This window comes from Nuphar pumila, chromosome 15 (assembly GCF_984573655.1).
Source record: "Nuphar pumila chromosome 15, dmNupPumi1.hap1.1, whole genome shotgun sequence".
NCBI classification, from domain to species: Eukaryota; Viridiplantae; Streptophyta; class Magnoliopsida; order Nymphaeales; family Nymphaeaceae; genus Nuphar; species Nuphar pumila.
The window spans coordinates 26,243,529-26,263,287 of record NC_143263.1 but is presented as its reverse complement, the minus strand read 5'-3'; the positions used below and the strand labels follow the sequence as shown (position 1 = coordinate 26,263,287).

General features: G+C 37.0%; 1 long non-coding RNA gene across 1 annotated transcript; it reads left to right on the top strand.

Moving 5' to 3' along the window:
• The first annotated feature begins 17,597 nt into the window (after nt 1–17,597).
• Nucleotides 17,598–19,210, top strand: LOC149814887 (uncharacterized). Its single transcript, XR_016427964.1, has 2 exons — nt 17,598–17,658; nt 18,996–19,210. It is a non-coding gene; the product is annotated as an uncharacterized LOC149814887 (long non-coding RNA).
• The last annotated feature ends 549 nt before the right edge of the window (nt 19,211–19,759 follow it).

Sequence of the window (19,759 nt, the reverse complement as noted above, 5' to 3'; positions counted from 1 at the left end):
CATATTTTCCAAAAGTGACCTTACCTGGTCAGAAACAAACTTCAAAATCCTTCCTCATAAATTCAACAACAGACACAAGATTCATTCTCATGGAAGGTACATACAGAACATTAGTCAATAATAAACTGTTGCTATCAACAGACAACCTATACGACCCAATACCCATGATGTCGCAATAGGTGTTGTTCCCCATATAGACTCTCTGTTCTCCTGCCTTCAGTTCTTTCATCTCTACAAGGCCTCTCTTGGTTTTGGTGACGTGTCGGGTCGAACCTGAGTCAATCCACCATCCAAGCAGGTCTCTATCACTTGCTAGTGACTTAGAGACTGTGTAGACAATCTCACGACTATCTCTTAGCTTAGTCATTTTCTCTTTCTTTTGCAGATCTGGGCAATTCCTCTTGAAATTCCTAGGTTTTTCGCAATGAAAACAAATTTTTTTTGTGTAGGTCTTGGATTTTTCTTCTGCACAAATCGCCCTTTATTATTCTTAAATTTATTGGTTTTCTTGAAAACAGGGGCCTTGGATCGGATCCCTCGACATGTTGATGGTCCAATCGTAGACTAGATCATCATCGCCTCATTCTTATTATCCTTGTTTATGTGCTCTTGCTTTAGAGTGAGTTGCTAAGGAAGCTCAACTAGAGTCAGATTTCTCTGATTCAGCCTCATGGCAATTGCTACTATTCTCCACGAAGGAGGGAGGCAATGCAAGATGAAATTGATTCAATAAAAAAATAATGGATTATGGGAACTCGTAACATTGCCTGATGATCGTAAGGCAATTGGTTTCAAATGAGTCCTAAGAAAGAAATGTAAAGTTGATGGGACCATTGACAAAGTTAAAGCAAGATTGGTTGCAAAAGGATACACTCAACTTAAAGGCATCGATTTTGACAAAACTTACTTGCTGGTGGTGAAATTCGCTTTTATTCGAATTATATTGGCATTAGTAACATTCTATGTGTAATACCCCAAAATTTTCAACTTAGATTATGTGAAAATTTATCCCAAATTTTTTTTAATTGATAATAGAGATAGCACAACGGATATAGTTGGGTTTTAAAGTTGGACAACCCTGGGCGGGTTACAGTAATGAATTAGTCAAACTGGACTGGACCCAATTCTCATTAGAACCGGATCCATCTCCACTCACATAATACGGAAAAGCATTTTTATTCCAAAATCACATCATTTGTTCATAAATTGAAATACAAGTTTACAAAATAGATTAAAACATCTCAAATTAATCGATACACACAAAGGTAGTCCTAGGATCGCCTAGACAAGTAGAAAATGGTTCCCGGCCTCGCCGTCACATTGTGCCATCACAATGCTTCCTCAATCATCACCTGCCGCCTATGAAACGGGGTCAAACTCTTTCAAGTGGGTAAGAAAATCCACAATCATATAGATAATAAACAATACCAAAGCATCTATCAATGATATCACATTATGCTATCATGGCTTCACAATTTGGAAATTTCCATAAGCATTATATATTCATAAGAAAGAATAACTATCCATAGATATTGCAACATAAGATCAACTATCTATCACGACATAGAAATCAAATAGATATCATAATCATTGAAATCAAGTAGAGTGGATATAACAATTATTGAGGTCAAATAGTTAGCAGTGTTAGAATAACTTTGTTTCTCTTGAGTACGTGAAGGGTGACTCCATCGTATCTATTAATAATACTACGGTGTTTACTATGCCATTTGATGTATTTTTTGTAGTACCTAACAGATTGGATCTGTACCACAAGCGAGCGGTCCGTGATCGAGCGATCTCCGCAAGGGTTAACTAGATTGCAATCTATAGTACTGTAGTAGATGAAGTGTATTACTTTTGGATAACCCCGACCTCCCTAACTTCAAGTGACAAGAGGTCTAAGGATGTCATTGCTCTTTAATTCAAGTCGGTATGACATGTAGATGAAATCTACATGCGACATTGTCACTCGAGGTTGTACCATTTCATCTTTTTCAAGGTGGACCAACAATGTGAATGGGTTACTGGGCTGGTATTTTCTTTCTTAAGGTGGTTAGCAGTTTGTGCCCCTCAATTCACGAGGCGAATAGGATCAGTGGCCCCATTACCCCCCTCAGGGTAGCATACATGTCATGACATTGTTTGTACCCAACTCATTCGCGTGCTCTGGCGCCTTTAGCCCGTAAGAGCACCTTGCCTGTGAAGGCGATAACACAAATTTTAATGTATGGATGTATGCATTGTGATGTAAGACTTCCTCTCATACTTTGTGGGTTCACATCCCACCCAAGCTCATAAGAGAGCATTTCAGCTATTCATTGCAAGATTCATTTTCATAACAGAGAAAATATATACATGTAGCCAATGATGTTCACTAGGTTCATTAAACCTTATTCCTTATGATGAACATACACTATCTCATAGCATGGCACAAAAACATAATTATGTTTGCATTTAACTCATGATATGCATCATTGCATCCTACTTTTCATAGGAGATTACATCTAGTCCATGGCATGGTATTTTTAGAACAAGATCAAACAATTTATAGTGTACGTCTCCACGACATGGTATGCATTTCATTTATGTCATAGTGTATGTGTCTCATGGCGAAATCGTGTAGCATTCATTCTAAATCATCCTAGCATGCTACCTGACAAACATGGCATTCTACAACCATTAAATGGCATCATTAAGGAATATCATCATATCATGTTTCTTATTCAAGACATGCATCATGGTTTATATGGCATTCATTCCTTGACATGATGTGCAAATTTCGTGGCAATTACATATATGCACTTACTTCATCATATACATCTTACCTCATCACGAATGCATGGACAAATATACATATGCATTCAACATAAGCATGCTCACTTAGGCAATACATAAAGTTGAATATGTATGAGTTATTTTTCATCATATGCATCTCCTCTCATCATGAATGCATGGGCATATGTACTTATACATAGGCATGTTTTACTTATACAGTACATTAAATTGAAGATACATGAGTTACTTCATCATATGCATTCTCATATTATCATGAATGCATGAACATACATAGACATGGTTACTTGTACAATACGTTCAACCAAATATACATGAGTTACTTTGTCATATGCATCTTATAAATGCATAAACATATGCATTTGTAAATAGGAATTTTACTCATGGCCTACATAGACTGCATATCATATTCATTTTGTATCATTTCAAATTTTTACATGGATTTATTTTTTTTATCAAAGGGTTCGCGAAGTGGACTGGGTGGGTTTTGGTCGGTCTGCCCTGATCAAACACAGACCAAATCTGAACCTATGTGGTTCAGATCGGTCTGCTCTGGTTGGGTTTAGACCTGGACTGAATCGAGCATTCGGTTCAGGCTGGTCTAACCTGCCTGGGCGCAGACTAGGCCTGAACCAGTGTTATTAAAAATGCGCCTCAAGGCGCAAAAAGCGCGCCTCGCCTCAAGGCGAGAGGCTTTGTGCCTTGAGGCGCAGACATAAGGCGCAATACCCTTGAGGCGTGCGCCTCATAAGCCTTGAGGCGCACGCCTTGAGGCGAGGCGTGCCTCGGACTGAAGCGCACACGCTCCATTTATTTGGTCAAATGAGGGTCAAAACCCTCATTCGACCTAAAAAATATGGCTTAAACAAAGCCCTACCGACCCGTTTTTATTTTTTTTCCCACCTATCTCCCTCCCTCTCGTTTTCGTGCACGACAGCAAGACCACCGTCGTCGGCGATCTGATGGCGAGCCCCGACGGCAGCATTCTCTGGAACGGGATCGAGACAAGCCTCCGGCACCGGGATCCGGTGAGGTTCGAATGGTGGTACGATGAGCTCACCTTTCTGGGGCTACCCTTCTACAAGAGGGTCATCTCCGCCATGAAAGCTCGCGACTTGTTTGATGGAGCAACGTGATCAATTGGTCAGAGCATAGCATGACCTCCACTTTCATCGAGGTAGCGTGAAACCTTGAAACTCCCTCTCCAAGGCTGGAGCTTTGTCAATGGTAAGTTTAGTTTCAAGAAGAAATGCCATGTCCACCCACTGGGTCTTCAGAACCTCGTGGATTTGTTAGTGGGCCCACCGACGGCCAATCCCCCTGATTTTCCAGGTGAGTATCTTCATTAGAAGGCTGGGGGGAAGGTGAACACAACGCCATTCTTGGGTTGTGCTGCTACCCAGTGTGACAAATATCGCGAGATTTATGAAAATCTCGCGATAATATCGCAAAAAATTGCCTGAAAGTTTAAAACGGCAATTTCTCAAGAGATTTATGAAAAAAACATAAATACCGCGATTTAAACGCGATATTTATGAAATTTATTGCGATTTAAACGCTGGTTGCGCCTGGTGGTGCCCAGATGTTCTCTACGAGACGAGTAATAGATACAACAGCCTCTGCAGAGCCATTTCTCATGCATCGGATCGATGTTGGTTGCACTTGGTGGTGACGGAAGAAAACCCCAAATGCGATGGTGATAAGGTCACGGTGACCCACAAACCCCCAAAACAGCGACAAGACCAACAGAGGAAGAAACTGGCGAACCGCTTCTAGGCGCTTTCGAAGTTCGACCAACCTTTAGTCACGAGGAAGGATGAAGAGCATTCCAGCCATGGGAGGTCATCTGTGCATGGGAGCTCACCTTTCTGGGGCTGCCGAGAATATCTATAAGATGTTGGTGTTCTATGTGAATGGGTATCTGTTGGACGAATGTTTGCTTATTTGTTTCTTCTACCATTTTCTAATTAGCTTTTGAACTGAAAGCAAAAACCAATGAACCCATTTGTGCATTGGGATCCTTCCTTTTTCCTTCTTTTGGGAATTAGTCCGTGCCTTATTTGCTAAGTATCTTCTCCCGTGAATCTTTTGGATGTAGGTCACTAACTCTGTTTCTGACTACATATAGCTTCCTTCTTAATTGCTTTCAAATGTTCCGTGATTATTGGAACCTACTCATGGCACTCCTTTTTATGGTATTCACCTTGAACGCATGTGTGTGGCCCAGCCCATAAGGGCCACACCGACTTGACATCATCCTCACCTTCCTCCAGTAGTTCACTGGCAGTCCCTTGGTTTAAGTGAGAATCGTAATGCCAGGTATCTGATGTTTGTTTGAATATGTTAAGCAAGTTTCCTTCATGGTGCTCGATGGACCCATATGTTCCAATATATTCTCTCTCTTCTTCGGGTTATATTCAGTTCTATTGCATGCATTTATTTGATTTTGTTTGTGGAGAAACTGAATACTGTTCATTAGCCATGTTCACAAGTCATTTGATAATAACCCATGTTTAGTGCTTCATTTGTGGCCTTAAACTGGACATGTGGCACATTTGTTTGGGTCATTTATATCATTCTTAAAATACTTCTTTTCTTTTTGAAAATTCTCTGGAGCTATCACTTTTAAACTTTTGTTTAAAAAAAAGTGTTCTGTATATTTTTACTATGCAGTTTAGTAATTTTATTATCTCATCATCTCATGGTTAATCTGTGTTAGTCTTCCTTCTTGTGCCTGATATCTGTATGGTGTCGTAATTATATTAACATTTGGTTGTTAATGCTAACATGCATTTTCTAATTATGACATTGTATTGTTAATAACTCCGCCTGTGTAGTTATACATTGCCGGTCCCAAGCCCGGATAAAGGAGGAGGGTTGCGGTAGGCCTGTGACAGCCAGCATAAAAACTTTGTCATATCCTATGAAAATGAACCAATATGAGAATTTCGTTGGGGCGTTCCCTACTGAGCGACGCGCTGTACTCTCTAGGCCCGGAGGCAGTGATAAATGTGCAAGGGTTGCTAGGTCGTCGCCCAGAAGCGACGCGTCACACCGGCGCCCGGGTGTGGTGTCAAATAGGCAAGGGTTCCCTCGCTTTGTTGGACGGGTGGGGGTAAAGAAGTTAGTCCAAGACCATAAAATTAGGTTAGCCACTTGGAACATAGGGTCTTTAACTGGTAAGTTGGTAGAGTTAGTAGATGTTATGTGTAGGAGAAAGATTGATATTTTATGTCTTCAAGAGACCAAATGGGTAGGTGAGAAAGCTAAAGTGATAGAACCTTGGGGATATAAGATTTGGTATACAGGAATAAATAGGAATAGGAATGGAGTAGGGATTGTTATGAGTCGTCAGTTTATAGATAATGTAGTTGAGGTCCGTAGGAAGGGTGATAGAATTTTACTTATTAAATTAGTATTAGGTACGGATATTATTAATATTATTAGTGTTTATGCACCTCAAGTAGGTTTAGATGATTCCATTAAGCATCAATTTTGGGAAGATTTAGATGGAGTAGTACAAGAGACATCTTATGGAGAAAAGCTTTTCATCGGCAGTGACCTTAATGGACATGTAGGCATTAGTAGGGATGGATTTGAGAATATCCATGGAGGCTATGGTATAGGAGAAAGAAATGAAAGTGGAGAAAGGATTTTAGATTTTTGTTTGTCCTATGATATGATCTTAGCAAACACTTGGTTTAGGAAGAGGGAGTCTCACCTAGTAACATTTAAAAGTGGGGTTAATACGAGTCAGATAGATTTTTTCCTACTTAGAAAGAGAGATAGGGGTTGTTGCATCGATTGTAAGGTTATACCAGGAGAAAGTGTAGCTACACAACATAGAGTCTTAATTTTAGATCTTAGAATTAGACAATGCCGCAAAAGGGATAGACATAGGATAGATCCTAGAATTAAGTGGTGGGCACTGAAAGGAGCTAAACAAGGAATGTTTGTAGAGCAGGTAGTTAAGGAAGTTGATTGGTGTCTCGAGGAGGATTCAGAATCAATGTGGAATAAGATAGCGGGTGGTATGAGAAAAGTAACTAAGGAGGTATTGGGTGAGTCTAAAGGCGGTGCACCACTAGGTAAGGATACATCATGGTGGAACGAGGATGTCAAATTAGCTATTAAGGTTAAAAGAGAGTGTTATAGAAATCTAAGTAAGAGTCGTGATAATGAGAATTTGGAGAAGTATATGATAGCAAAGAAGGAAGTTAAAAAAGTTGTTCGAAACGCGAGGGCTAAGGTATATAAGGAGGTTTATGACAAGTTGGATACCAAAGAAGGCGAGAAGGATATTTATAGGCTTGCAAAGATGAGAGATATGAAATCGAAGGATTTGGGTATGGTTAGATGTATCAAAGATGAAACGCAAAGGGTTTTAGTCAAAGATGAGGAGATTAAGGAGAGATGGAAAGATTATTTTGATAAGCTATTTAATGATAGTCATGCTTAAGATCTTGGAGACTTCTCCATTCCTTTTCATGAGATAAATCGTGACTTCATGCGCAAGATTCAAAAGAAAGAAATTGCAGAGGCTTTGAAGAAAATGAAATCAAGAAGGGCAGTTGGCCCAGATGGTATACCTATCGAGGCTTGGAAATGCTTGGGAGAGAAAGGTTTAGAATGGTTGACAAATCTTTTTAACTTGATTTGGCGAACAAATAAGATGCCTAATGAGTGGAGGAAGAGTACTTTGGTGCCTTTATATAAGAATAAGGGTGATATACAAGATTGCACAAACTATCGTGGTATAAAACTCATGAGTCATACTATGAAACTTTGGGAGAGGGTGATTGAGTCTAGGTTGAGGAAGGTTGTCATGATATCGGAGAATCAATTTGGTTTTATGCCTGGAAGATCAACTATGGAAGCTATACATCTTCTTAGACAACTTATTGAAAGATATAGAGAGAGGAACAAAGATTTGCATATGGTTTTTATTGATTTAGAAAAGGCATACGATAGAATACCTAGGGACGTTCTCTGGTGGACAATGATGAAGAAAGGTGTTTCTCTCAAGTACATTAGTATAATTAAAGATATGTATGAAGGAGTAGTAACCAATGTCCGCACTTGTGGAGGGGTGACAACCAATTTTCCGATAACGGTTGGGTTACATCAAGGATCTGCTTTAAGCCCTTTCCTATTTGCGATAGTGATGGATGAGCTTACGAGATCAATTCAAGAAAATGTACCATGGTGTATGTTGTTTGCTGATGATATTGTTTTGATTGATGAGTCTAGAGCTGGGGTTAATGCTAAGTTAGAATTATGGAGACAGACATTGGAAGCTAGAGGTTTTAAGTTGAGTAAGAGTAAGACTGAATATATGGAATGTCGGTTTAGTAAGCAACGAAGTAGTGATGGGAGTGTAGTGAAGCTTGGTGAGCAAGATATACCGGTGAATGATTATTTCAAATATTTGGGATCCATCATTCAAAAGTATGGAGAAATTGATGGAGATGTAAATCATAGGATAAAGGTTGGGTGGATGAAATGGAAAAGTGCTACTGGAGTGCTGTGCGATCGTAGAATGCCATTGCGGTTGAAGGGAAAGTTTTATAGGACGACTATTAGACCCGCTTTACTTTATGGTACGGAATGTTGGGCTGCCAAGAGACATCATATTCAAAAAATGAGTGTAGCTGAGATGCGGATGCTTAGATGGATGTGTGGAAATACAATAAAAGATAAGATTCGGAACGAAGAGATACGTAAGAAGGTAGGTGTTGCACCCATTGAAAATAAGATGCGAGAGAATCGTTTACGGTGGTTTGGACATATTCGGGGAAGGCCTAATGATGCTCCAGTTAGAAGGTTGGAGAAATGGGAAAATATATTAGTTAAAAGAGGTCGGGGTAGGCCTAGGAAGACTTGGATGGAGATGATAGGAAAGGATATGAATGCTTTGAACCTCACCGAGGACATGGCGTTGGATAGAAATGATTGGAGGAAAAGGATTCATGTGGAAGACCCAAAATGAATTTCTTTTTTGGTTCATATCGCTGACCCCAATTGTTTTGGGATGAAGGCGTAGTTGTTGTTGTTGTTGTTGTTTGTTGTTTGACATTGTATTGTTAATGCTAAGATGCATTTTGTTGTTAATGCTATTTTTTAATTTAATGAATGCCCATGTTTTATTTTTTAGATACTTATATAGATCAAGTTGTTGCATTAATGTTACTTTTACAAGTTAATCTCATATTTTTTCAGTATTTATTTGAGATTTTTTATTTCATGTTGGTTGTTGCTTCATCAATAAAGATTTTTTTATTTTTTTATACTTTTATATATTTTTATACTTTTTTTTAAGTTTTTTTTAAAAAAAAACTTTGAGGCTTACGCTTTACGCCTCGAGGCTTACGCCTCGCCTCAGATTTTGGTGGAGCGCCTCGCTACGCCTCAACGCTTTTCACAACACTGGCTTGAACCAGGTGGATCGGTTTAGACTAGTCTGGCCTGGCTGGTACATGACCAGGTCTGAACCGAATATGGTTCAAACCTAGTTTGGTCTGTCTAGTGCAAACCAGATCTGAACCGGTGCATGGTTCAGGCAAGTCTGGCCAGCAAGGGTTCCAACCCTTGGTGATGATCCAAAAATAAAAAATAAAAAAATGTTAATTAAGGCATGACTTGTAAATTTATATTTTCAAAAACAAATTAGGAAACTATATAAAATATTTCTTACCTTTGAAAATACTTTTTAAATGATAAGACTAATCAAATATTACGAGTAATGTTTCTTACCATAGAAATGCTTTCGAAAATTGCTAAGGCCTGCTATGACACCTTGAAAAAAAATACAAAAACAATTGTTTTATCCATTAAATGTTTCATCATGATAAGGCAACACTAAATAGTCTATGTACAAGGTTGCTAACTATTAATGTGCTTCAAAAATAATAAGACATAATGAATAATATATGAACAAAGTTTTTAACCATGAATGTATTTCAAAAATGATAAGACACATATATAATACATAAATAAGGTTTCTAACCATGGAGATGCTTAAAAAATGATAAGACATAATAAATAATTTATGAACACGGTCTTTGACCATGAATGTGCTAAAATGATATGACACAATAAATAATTCATGAACAAGGTTTCTAACCATGAATATGTTAAAATGTAAACTGTAATATATATATATATATATATATATATATATATTATTTAATATAATTATATTTTCTTTTATTATTTTCTTTTTCTATTTTTCTTTATTTTCTTTTTTAGCATCTAGTTCAATAGAAACTAGATATTTGATCCAATCAAGTTCCTATTGGAACTTGACTGTGCAAATAGTTGTTGGACTGTAGTCCAACAGCTATATCTAAGAGGCGTTGGAATCCAACGTCTCTTTTGGAGAGCTCAAAATGAGCTCTCCTCTCTCTTCCACTTTTTTGTATATATAGGGGTGAACCCCTTCAATGTAAACCATCCATGCTTCTTAAGCATTTTGTTCATGAATAAAGTATTATTTATTTTTCAAGTGTTCTTCCTTTTATACCCTTTCAAGGGTCATGCTTGTAGTGTCTCCAATAGACACTTGTTTGTGAGTTATTTGTGCATTTGTTGAAGACCACCATTTCATTACATGGTATCAGAGCTATGAAATCCTTAGATCTTGAAGTGCTTCCGCCTCGATTTTCGTGCCACATTTACAAAAGGTGTTTCATCACCTTGTTCTTGGCTCAAGAAGATTTGTTTGAAGAAAGGCAAACTTGTGCTACAAAAAAATTTGGTTTTGTATCCTTTCTTATTCCTTTGTCTACTCTTTTTCTTTTCTTTTTATTTTTCTCTCTCTCTCCTCCTATTTATTCCTCTCTTACCCTTGTAAAAGATGGATGACAATGATAAGATCACCATCATTCCTATGAAGCTAAATGATACTAACTATGTAATGTGGGCTTCGATTATGAAGCACCACATTTGGGGAAAAGGTTTATGGGGTATAGTGGATGGTTCCGATTTGGAACCTAAACTATCTCTTACCAAGAAAGAGGGTAATAAAGAGGTTCCTCTAACGGAAGAAGAGAAGAGTAAGGCGTTAGCCACTTATGAAAAGAAATGGAAAGAATGGAGGATAGGGCATGCGAAAATTATGTCATTGCTCATCAATAGCATAGACATTAAAAAATGCTCTAGTCTAGCTAAGTTTGAGCATGCCGATAAGGCTTGGGAATACCTCAAAAACATGTATTCCCTTAAAGATATTGCACATGTATGCAATTTACAAGATAAAGTTCGGACAATGACTCAAAAAGATAAAACTATTCGAGAATATTATAATGAGTTGTCCGAACTTTGGGAAGAGTTGGCTTTTCTTGAGCCCAAATGGCATTGTGTCGAAGACATCGAGTTTTGCCAAAAGCAACTCGATATGGAACATTTCTATCAATTTGTAAATGGTCTAAGGCCGGAGTTTGAATCCACCAAATCGGCCCTTTTACATCGTGGAAAAAATCCTTCTATTGTTGATACTATAGAAGAGCTCACTATGGAGAAAAATAGACTTAGAAAAAGTACTCCAAAAGTTGATGATGACTCCGTTTTAGTTGTATCTAGACCGGGGAATCATACTCGTACTTACAAGCCGCCTCATTTTGGAAGGCAAAACGGCGACTTTAATAAAAGAAAAGTTATTTGTCATCATTGTCATGAACCATGGGCACTATAGGCCTCAATGTCCAAAGTTAAAAAGAAGAGAAGAAAAAAGAGTTGCATCTGTTGAAACTGAGTTAAAAGATCAAGATGCACCTGTGTCTATGGCTCAACTGATGGAAATCCTTCAATCTCTTCTCAAAGGGGTATCCTCCTCAACCGAAGCCTCAACTGGAGCGGCAGTTGCATCTTTCTCCGGTCCAGGTAACTTTCCTTGGCTTTTAGATTCTGGTGCTTCTTTTCATATGACCCCAAATGTTAATAGTCTATCCGAATGTCTTAAAAATAACTCAAGTGTGTTAAAGGTTTTTACAGCCGATGGCACATCTCTTGAAGTAAAAGGAATAGGATGTTTTGAAAATCTTCAAAAATCCAAAAGATTTTTTATCCCAGAAGTTAGATATATCCCTAAACTTAATTTGAATCTCTTATCTGTCTCGCAAATATCTGATTATGGATGCAATATTTCCTTCTCTTCTCATGGTTGTTGGGTACAGGATCGCCAGTCAGGGAAGCTGATTGGAGAAGGCCATAGAGAAGGAGGACTTTATTACATGGACTTTTTGGAATTACCCAAGAATGCATTTTGTTATAATATTCAGAAATTAGAATTGGATTTATGGCACAAAAGGCTTGGCCATCCTCATATGTCTAAAATTCAATATTTTCCAAGTTTGAAAAAATTTTGTAATTCTAAAAATTTTTCTTGTAAAGACTGCATTTTTGGCAAAATGAAAAGGTTATCATTTCTTAGTAGAACTTTTGTTTCCTCACGACCACTTGAGTTAATACATTCGGATGTTTGGGGCCCCGCACCAGTTATTTCCAAAGGTGGTTATACATATTATGTCATTTTTGTTGATGATTTTTCTAGACATACTTGGATTTATTTTCTTAAACATAAATCTGATGTCTTTGCTAACTTCTAAATATTTCATAAAATGGTTAAAAATAAGTTTCAAAATGATATTTCTGTTTTTCGCACTGATTCAGGGGGAGAATTTATGTCCAACGAATTCAAAGACTATCTCAATTTACATGGTATTACACATCAAAGATCATGTCCACACACTCCACAACAGAATGGCCTAGCCGAACGCAAACATCGGCACATTATGGAAACTACTAGGACATTGCTAATTGCAAATCAAGTTCCAAAAAGTTTTTGGGCTGAAGCGGTCCTAACTGCCACCTACCTCATTAATAGGATGCCATCTTCCTCATTAAAGAATACAACTCCAATAGAAAAGCTTGTTAATTTAACTCCAGATTATTCTAGATTAAGAGTCTTTGGATGCAAATGTTTTGTTTTCACCAACAGAAATGACAAACTCTCTCCTCGTGCAATCCCATGTGCCTTTTTAGGATATGCTGATAATAAAAAAGGTTACAGGTGTTTCGATTTTCAAAATGACAAATTATATGTGTCAAGAAATGTATCTTTTTTGAAAAAAGAAAGCTTCTTTGAATTTGAAAAATCCAAGGATGTCACTGAATACTCGTTTTTAATTGATCCAACTTCAAAATCCAATGAATGTGATGTTGGATGTGACCTTGACAATGATCAAAGTCCTATTGTTGTTGAAAATGATGATAATGAAGAGCAAATCCATAGGGATGTTAGTCTACAATATTCAAGACGTAGAGAGCAAAATCTTCCATGTGCATTACAAAAATACTCTGAAGTCTCACCTAGAAGAACGTCTAGAATCTCTAAACCTCCAGAAAAATTTGTGTTTTATGAATCTTTTTCACCCACGTATAGGGCCGCCATTACATTAATACAATCATATATTGAACCATCATCATATTCTCAAGCAAAAAATCATATAGAATGGATAGAAGCCATGAAAATAGAATTGGATGCACTAGAAAAGGCCAATACTTGGACGATACAAGATATTCCTCCGGGTAAGAAACCTATAGGTTGTAGGTGGGTATACAAAGTCAAAACCAAAAGTGATGGGACCCTGGAAAGATATAAGGCCCGTTTATTAGCAAAAGGATATGCCCAAGAGTATGGCATCGATTATGAAGAAACATTTGCTCTTGTGGCCCGTATGACCACTGTTAGAACTTTAATAGCCTTGACCTCCATTAGAACATGACATATATTTCAATTAGATGTCAAAAATGCTTTCCTGGATGGGAATCTCGTTGAAGAAGTATACATGGAAGCCCCACCTGGTATTAGTATCCCTAAGGGTAAAGCTTTTCGTCTAGAAAAAGCTTTTTATGGTCTTAAACAGGCTCCAAAAGCCTGGTATGACCGATTTAGTCATGTTATGCTTGATATTGGTTTTCAACCTTGTTTAACTGACACTGCTTTATTTGTTAAGAAATTTGATGCAGACATCATTATTCTTCTTCTCTATGTGGACGATATGATCATCACCGGAGGCGACAAACAGGGAGTTGCAAATATCAAATCTCTTCTTAAAACTCACTTTGAAATGACTGACTTAGGTTTATTAAGATATTTTTTAGGCATTGAAGTTGCTTATTCCCCTCGGGGGTATTTGATATCTCAATCTAAATTTGCTCTTGATATCGTTTCCAGGTCTGGAATTACAGATGATAAGAAAGTAGACACTTCAGAAGTTGTCAATGTTAAAATGAAAATTGATGATGGAGAACTTCTTGATGATCCTACTCCTTATAGACAGCTTGTTGGAACTCTTTCTTATCTTTCCATTACTAGGCCAGATATAACTCATGCGGTTCATACAGTCAGTCAGTTTCAGCATGCTCCCACCTCCGTGCACATGGGAGCGATTTTGCGTATTATTAGATACTTAAAATTCTCTCTTTCACGAGGACTCTTCTTGCCTGCTTCATCTTCTTTAAATTTAATTGCATATACTGATGCTGACTGGGGAGGTGATCCCAATAATAGACACTCAACTACTGGTTTTTGTGTGTTCCTAGGTGAAACCTTAATTTCGTGGAGGTGCAAGAAGTAGCAGAAAGTCTCTCTTTCCTCCACCGAAGTTGAATACAGAGCCATGGCAACCACCACTATGGAGGTTGTTTGGCTCAGACTATTGCTAGCGGATATGGGAGCTAAAGCAACGCAAGTTTCAAAGATGTGTTGTGACAACAAGAGTGCGATCTACATTGCAAGCAACCGGACATTCTATGAGCGCACTAAACACATTGAGATGGACTGTCACTATGTCAGAGAGGAATACTTACATGGAACCATTGATCTGCCATATGTTACATCAGAATATCAATTAGCAGACTTCTTCACCAAGCCTCTCGCTGCTCCCAGATTTCACTTCCTCTTAGACAAACTTTCGCTCATTGTACCGTAAGTTTGAGGGGGAGTGTTAAAATGTAAACTGTAATATATGTATATATATATATATATATTATTTAATATTATTATATTTTCTTTTATTATTTTCTTTTTCTATTTTTCTTTATTTTCTTTTTTAGCATCTAGTTCAATAGAAACTAGATATTTGATCCAGTCAAGTTCCTATTGGAACTTGACTGTGCAAATAGCTGTTGGACTGTAGTCCAACAACTATAATAAATGTTGTTGGACTGTAGTCCAACAGAGTAGAGATCCTTTCTTGGGATCCCATGTGAGGATCTCCTTGGGTCTCACCCTTCCCTCACACGATTTCCAAAGTTGTCTCTCTAGGCAAAATCGCCCCCCCCCCCTTGGTTGGCTTAGTTGATTCCATTCCAACTAAGTCCAACTAACTCTATCATTACATTATTTAATATGGTTATTATACTTAAAAATATTTATTTCATTTATTCTTATTTTAGAAATCCCTAATTAGGTAATTTTCATATTGGATCTTCAATTGGATCCTGTTCAATCCAAGCTTACTTAATTTATTTAATACTTAGTATATGTCTTCATCAACCATAGTTTTGCTCAATGCATCTAGGTAATAATTTTATTTTATTTTTTTAAATATTAATTCACTATCATAGCCAATTTCTGATTTTCCTCTGGTTGGCTAATTGACTGACTTTTTTTATTATTTTTATTATTATTATTATTATTCTCAGTTATTAATCAGAACCATAGTTGTCATAATACTTAGAAAAAATACAGAGCTTAGATACTTTCTTGAATTCATCACAACTATAGACTAACTTGGACGGGTGAATGAAATTTTCTCATAAAGTCTTGTTTAAATTTACTAAAATTTTTGTGAGTCTTATACTATGATCTTGAATTACATTAAATGGATGTAAAAACAACCTTTCTGAATGATGAACTAAAACAGACTATATATATATGCAACCAGAGGGCTTTGTTATATAAAAAGTCAAGAGGATAAGAAATCCCTGTGCGAGCTTAAGCAATCACTCAGACAATGGTACATGACCTTTCATAAGGTACTTACCAAATTGGGTTATGTTATAAATAAGCTAGACCACTGTGTATATGTCAAGAAAAGTAGAAGTGAGTTTACTATTATGTTTTTATATGTTGATGATATACTCATAACAGGGAATGCCATTGGAATGGTTATCGAAACCAAGACTTGGTTATCATCTCATGAAAGACTTGGGTGAAGCATCGCATGTGCTTGGAATCAAAATCACAAGAGACAGACAGTCTAGATTGTTGTACCTAAGCCAAGAGCAATATCTTGGCTACATTTTGAAGAAATTCAAAATGAACAACAGTAAAACCAAGTTAACCCCTATTGTGAAATGAATGAAATTAAGTAAGAATGATTGTCCAAAAGATAGACAAGAGAAATTTGAAGTCTCTTACACTCAGGCGGTTGTTAGCCTGATGTATTATATGTTGTGCACTAGACCAGACATGAGTTTTGTTGTGAGTCTAATGAGTAGATACCAGAGTAATCCTGAAATTTCTCATTGGAAAGCAGTGAAAAGAATCTTTAGGTATCTTAAGGAGAGTAAGAGACTTAAGTTATTTTACCAAGTAGAAAAAGCTAAAGCTTATTGGTTATTCAGATGTTGACTTTGCAGAAAGCATAGATAATGGAAAATCTACTTTCGAATATGTCTTTACATTGGGAGGTGGTGGTGTTTCTTAGTCATGCAAGAAACAGGGTTGTGTGGCATTGCACACTCAAGAAGCTGAATAAGTAGCTTGTAACATAGCTGCAACCTTAGGGGTCTGGATTGGTCGCTTCTTGAGTAAGTTGAGACTGGAATATACTGTGACATTAAAGCTGCAATAAGCCTGATGAACTCTATTGCTGATAGCTCTAAGAGTAAACATATTGAGGTAAAATATCTCAGTTAGTTATTTACCTTCGACAGATATGGTAGCCAATCCATTGATGAAGGTTGTTACTGAGGATGTCTTTGCAAGACATGTTAGTCAAATGGGACTTAGGTATGTGTAAGTTCACTTAGTGTGAAAGAAATTCTCATGATGCTTGTGTTAAAATCTGCAACATGCGTGAATAGAATAAGGGGTGGTGAGTGTATAAATGCAAAACCCATTAGAGTGGGAGTAGTCTTTGTGACACCAAAAGTTCCCAATAGGCTTATGGCCAAGTGGGAGATGTTAGGATTTGTGGTGGCCTAATCCTCTAATTAAGGAATGTAAATATTCCATAATTGAGAGGATCTAGGACCGTTAAGGGAAGGCCACCTCAACGGCCTTGGGTTTCTATACGTGTACGCGAGGTCGGCCTACCTCTCATGCCCGTATTAGGAAAGCATCTAAAGGCCTTGCATATCATAATTGTCATTGTATGACAGTTATAATATGCAAGGGTTGAGGGGAGCGGTTTCACCGAGAATTGGAAGGAGTCCTGCACAGAGTTTATAAAAGGTGGCTCTCTCTCTCTCGTTCAAAAGACACATCAATAACAGAGAGAACGACAGAAAGAGAGTTTGATTTACCTGTGCTGTGAATATTCTGTTTCTTGAAGATCGTGAGCGTAACAGCGAGCTCCTCCTCGATCCGGCCTGTTTCGGTCATCGGACTTCATCAATCTTATAAGTTATTTTTATCTGAGAAGTATTGATATTTTTTTAATTCTATGGGACTAATTTTTGTTTCTCAAGTATTGGAATTCGTGGTGGATTCCAGGAGGTTAACCATGAGTTATGCATGGTTGGAGATTCTTTTCCTTATTCATGAGGCTTGTGTTTTTTTTGTTGTTTAATCAGGAAGAACTACAATGACAGGATGAATCAGTTATTGGAGAGATGCTTCTACCATTCGAGCCAGTATGATTTGGCAAATAATTTTGTAGAGTTAGCACAAGACACTTAAATGACGAGATAAATGATAAGTGTGCATTTTTTTTGTCTGTTGTTAGATGATGGTTGCATATTCTATGCTTTTTGTATTATATTTTTTCATCTCTAGTTTTTATATGGCTCATGTAAACATTAAATATTAGTTTCAAGAAGAGTAAAAAATTAAAATCGCACTTTTTTTTTACATATTCAATCATGACTAAAGGAAGTCTATTTTTTTCTTTGAGAATCCAAACAGCCCTTGCAAATTCATCTCTATTTTTCATAGGAAGTCATCCTCTATTTAATTTCTAGATCTGTTATTGGACAGCATTATGAAATCAAGAATGGATCAGAATGAGATAATAGAAGATCGGCAGGGGAGCATTTAGAGCAGCAATCCTTGTGAATCACAAAGCAAAGAAGTGTTTCCATTTCAATCTCTTGCTCTTTTCATTTGGGTCTTTTCAATTTCTTTATTGTGGTTGTCATTTGTTTGATGCTAGATGGCTTTTTCTAGCTACTTTTCCTTGCATGCTTGCTTCTACCACTAAGCACTTCTTGAAAACTAAATATTCTTCTTGTAATCATTTTCCTTACATGCTTGCTTCCACCACAGGGACATGTTAGAAGGCCAAAAATGAGTTCTTCTGCAAGCATGACACTACTCATATGGATTAGGTGGAAACTAATTTTAATTAAATATTATAATATAAATATTGATTAAATTAAGAATAAACCTTGGAAAATAATAGTTTATATTGTGTCTGGGCAATAATTAATTAAGTACTACTATTAAACAACTTAGGCAACTAGGAGTTAGCTAATCATGTAATTTCCTTGAAGTCAACAAAATTAGGGTTGATTAGGTGCCAAGAGGTTTCCAGTCAACTAGGCAACTTCTGATCTTGCTTTTGTCAATGTATGATGTGGATGATATAATGCTCTCATACTATCAAGGAAATAAACAAGAACCAGAAAGGAAGCCCTATAGTTGGGGAGATTATAAATTAATAGAATGAAACTAGCTGAGTCCCATGCTTGAATACACTAAGAGGGATAACTTTTCATGCTTGTTGAGTCCCATCATCTGGACTGATTGATGTGTGCTTAAATTTGTGTGCACTTGGCAAAATTTGAAGTCAATCAGATCTTGTCTTTGAACACCATCATGAAATGTTCATGTGGTTGCTAGGCAGTTTGCATCTTATCCACTGGAATTAATATCTTTCTTTACTAAGAGATGTTTCCCTGAGTTGATGATTTGAAAATTGCTTATATCCTTTTTTGTAATTTGCCTTTGCCGAATTGTGACTCTGATGCAGGTTTTTGCTGAATTGTTACCTGCTGGCAAAGTTGGACTGTGAACTGGTCATTAGCGATGCACCACCCCAAATTCGTGAGGCAATATGAACAGCAATTCAATGAAAATTGCATAAAAGTTGTATAAGTTGTACATGCTCAATGAAACATTGTGTAGAATTGTTTAAAGTTATATTTGCTTAATAAAGAACATTGCATGAAAGTTGTATAAATAAAATGGTCCTTTTTGTATGTATAGGTTTCATTGGAAAGGTTTGCAAAATGGAATTTTTATTTTGTTACTGGCTTACAATATTGTTAAATTATATTTAATATATTTTCAGTTTTTAACCCATAAAGATATCACTGACGCATCCAATGCGTTAGTGATAGTTGTAAGCAAAACAAGTCTAAATAATGACATGATTTTGTCAGTAAAAAACATTGTAACAAAGATTCACTGAGGCAGAATAGGTGCACCAGTATAAACCTATTCACTGACGCAGAATTTGTGCCAGTGAAAAATGTTTCACTGGTGAAAGTAAATTTTGCCAGTGAACGCTTTATTCGTGGGACTTTTATTGGTTCACCTATTGCCAATTATTGCACCATTAAAACCCCATTTTCTTGTAGTGTTAGTGTAATCATCTCGAAATTATCTTTATCTGCAACTTGGTGGATGAGGAAGCGAATCTTTTTGTCTTTATTTTTATTCACCTTTAAAGCCTCATTATCATCCTTTGATAAGATAATCTCCCCTTGAACATTTGTTGGTTTGTTGTATCCA